The following is a 3,901-nucleotide window of genomic DNA, read 5'->3' as shown; positions in this document are numbered from 1 at the left end:
AGAAACACTTTTTTCTGTTGGCTTCACTATGTACTATGCCTCTAGGTGAGAGAGAAGATAAACAGCAGGCTTACCTCTGTTAGGCCAGTATACCATCTCCGGCAAAAAGGCAGAGAAGCCCTGCTGCTTGGGCGGGGGCCGTGCTGGCAGTAGATCCTATTAGTGGAGCTTTCTCTCTGCCCTTTTCCTACCTTGCACTGGATCAAAGAAAGGGAGAAGCAGAAGGGGGGAATAAATCACCACCCTGACCACTGCTTCCCCAGACATCACCACTGTCCTGAGTTACCATCTCCCACGGCACTGCCCTTCGCTAACACTCATGGCAGGAGTCGTGACTCTGGGGGCATGGCTGCTCTTGGCATTAACTCACCTCTCTGTAAGCATGACCCTGTAAGCCTGGAGCTCTTACCATGCCCAGATTTTCCACTACACCACTTTCTGCCTTCTGCAGATAAGGACTTCAAGTTGATGGGACAGAGTGGAGTACCTGTCAGACTCCTTTAACCCCTGCCCTACACCACCAATGCTTTACCCTTCCTCTTCCTCTGTTCTTCCGTACAGATGGGCGGGTTTTCCCCATCCAAATTTTATTTCCCTCCTCATCTCCTTTTCCCCTAATAAGGAGCAGGATCTTCCCATAAATCAGTGAGACCCTGGCTCCACTGCTGATCCACAGCACCAGGAGGTGGCCACTTGACTTGAGGGATCACAGTGACGGCAGACCCCGTTTCCTATCCCAGAGCAGAGGAAAAAAGAGTTCAAATTATGGCTGGTACTGGATTCCTAGAGAAAAAATAAAAGAAACAAGGCAAGCTTGTGGCCATCCTTTCTCTGGCAGACTCTCCTTTTTTTCAGCAATCTGCCATTCTGCGGGCAGCCTGGACTGCTTGTTGGTATAAGATGGCATAGTTCCACTGAAAATCAGTGCGAGTTTGTGCTTCCAGCACCAGGCACTGTTTCTTCTTTCTGTAGTGGAAGAACGTTGTTTCGAAACAATATACATTTATACTCATCAGTATACCCGATAGCCATAAATTATACAGAAAGCTTGCAGATTTCAGAGTGCTTTTAGGTGATCTGTATGCTCATGCTTGGTAGGTGGAATCAAGCTATAAACTTGTATGCCAAATTGCAATGTACAGTTCCCAGCTGTAGAAGCCCTACTGTGTAAAATAATATGAGGTGAGGGGAAAGACATAGTCCAGTATCATATATCTGAACAGGGTCAGCAGCGGATAGGGGAATAAAGCCAACCACTTTTCTGAAAACCGGAACAGTGTAAATAAACCATGCCTTTCAGAATTCTGCCCTTTTGATTTATTATTTTCTCATTGCAATAGTTTGCTTATATTTTGTATTTTGCCCCAGTATCCTGAAGAATTTTATAAACTGCATTTGATATGCGGAGAGAAAATTCTATAAGCTTTAAAATCTAGCCACCTCTTATTTGTAAGAAACCGTAAAATATTATAACAAAAAAGGTACTTCTTTTTACCAATCTGAAGCATGCAGTTTACAAGAAGAAAGAAGCCATGTTTTCAACAATCACAGAAATGTTGAAGTAAAAGAATAAGAAAGCCCAGCACATATCAAATGCCTGTTTAAAAACTCCAATGAAACACTTCCACAGTCTGCATCAGTAGCTGGTTCCACTCACTGCTTTGTATCTTTACAACATATTCCTAAATCTCCCTTACTACATATTAAGTCAGTATTTTATTGCCTGGCCCTGCAAGCACAGCACAGAGAACAAGCATTTAGTTACTGTCCTTTTTAGTATACTATCTTCTATAGTGGAAGGCTACATGTCCTCCTCATTTATTTTCCCATTTGTAAAATTGTTTAAATTTGTCCTCCTTTTCTTAAATGTCACTCTTACTAAAACTCTTGTCCTGCTACCCTCCCCTGGATTTGCCTACATCTACATTTCCTTAAATATGAGGCCTCATCAGCACTAAGCAGAGCAGAATAATTTCTGTCCATGTCTTACATGTGATAATCCTGACATAATACGTGGTTTCTCCAGCAGTTCAATATTTGTAATTCATTTTTATCTTGTCATCCATTAGATCTTTTAGATGTTTTTTCTATAACATTACTTCTTACTTAATTGTACTATATTTTGGCATTTTCACATTTGATTTCTCCTGAAAGGTAGGACTTCTCTTTACTGGATCTCATCACCAATTTGGATCATTTCTTCAACTGACAAAGACATGTCTAAATTCTGTGCCAGTTCTTAAAGAATTTGTGCCACCCCCTGTGGTGTCATCTATGCATTTTGTAAGTGCACCACCTACACTACACACAGCACATTACTGGAAATATGCATTAGGATCAGGTCTAAGACAGACCTCTGCTGAGTTACGTGAGAATTGGTGCCTTTAATAAAAAATCACTGACAGCTTCTGCTCAAGTGAAGTTTTTAAATCATTTGTATGGTAATTTCATGTGGACTGCATGTTGCTTAGGAGAATGTCACGTGAGACAATGTCAAAATCCTTACTGAAGTCAATATACAGCACAATTGCAGCTTCTTCCCCATTGACTGAGAGCCAGTTATCCTGTCAGAGAGGAAATTAAATTGATTTGACACAATTTGTTCTTAGCAAATCTGTGCTGTCTGGTTTTCTAACACTTAAGTTTCCTCTCTAAGCTGATAAATTGGTCATTTAATAATCTTGCTCTGCTATCTTAGTATTGAAATTTGGAAGTCTGGCTTAATTTCTGAGTCCTCCTTTTTTTAAAGATGTCACCATCAGAATTTTAGTTTATGGGTAGCAAGGAAAATTAAATTTCAGCTACCACAAGTGAAATCCAGAAATATGGATAACCTCACACGCTTCATCCAGCATTGGCTTAGTGCTGCAGCAGTAGATATCTGACACAATTCCTTATAGGATAGTAATACAACTAACTCTAGGTGCAGGAAACATAGAACTCGATCTTCTGTCCTTCACCTGCACTGCAACTTTGTGATTGTACTTTGCGATTGACTTGTGTTTGTCAAAAACACCCGGTTACATTTTAACTGCCATTCTACAAGCGCTCAAATTAGCAACAGGATGTGGGAGCATAATCATGAACTCAATGACAGATCAATATGATCATAGTTGAAGACCCTTTACTAGAGCATCAGACATCATTTTATACCTTGGCTACATCCGTACATGTGTTTAGCTATTTTACTATTGGTTACACACATTATTCACGCACTGTCCACGCGCCTAGTTACATTTAATGATTGGTTATATCAACACTGTACACACGCATAAACATAAGACATAATTGGTTATACTAACTAAAACATGTGAAACTTGTCTCAGTCTAATTGGTCAAGATAAACTGCCGAATTGAGGTTCTTTGTGCCAAGTTCCCTTTATCGTGGAATGCGCACCTGTGTTCTTCTAATTGGTATCTTTCTTATTTTTGTTTTGTTTATTCTGTTCAAGGCCTTCTAAAGGCATCTGGAATGCTCTTGTGACCGTTAGCTAAATATGTTCCCACAACAGGACACAAGGCAAAGTCCTGCCCTGCATCTCCACAAAGAGACCACGCTGCTGTCTGACAAATCAAGTGACTGACATGCAGAGGGGAATATGTGCTTCTGCTGCTCTGAGAAATTTAAAGGCAGAAAGGGAGAAGTATGGGCCATGGCTAAGCTCCTGCTGCCACTACCAAAGGAGGGAAAGATGGCTTTAAGCTGGTAAAGATCAAAACAAGGATCGTACCAGACACATGCACCTTTGAACTGTACAGGGTTTCTTCTGGATAAAGCATTCTCTTTTCATTACCATTAAAATAAGGAGTCCCTTGAATGCTCATGTTATCCAACTCTTGTCATAGTCCCTTTAGCATAAACACCTTGAAATCACTGCATATTGGTGTAAAATTCACATGC

This window comes from Aquila chrysaetos, chromosome 7, assembly GCF_900496995.4.
Source record: "Aquila chrysaetos chrysaetos chromosome 7, bAquChr1.4, whole genome shotgun sequence".
NCBI lineage: Eukaryota > Metazoa > Chordata > Aves > Accipitriformes > Accipitridae > Aquila > Aquila chrysaetos.
Note: the sequence above shows the minus strand (reverse complement) of the source record.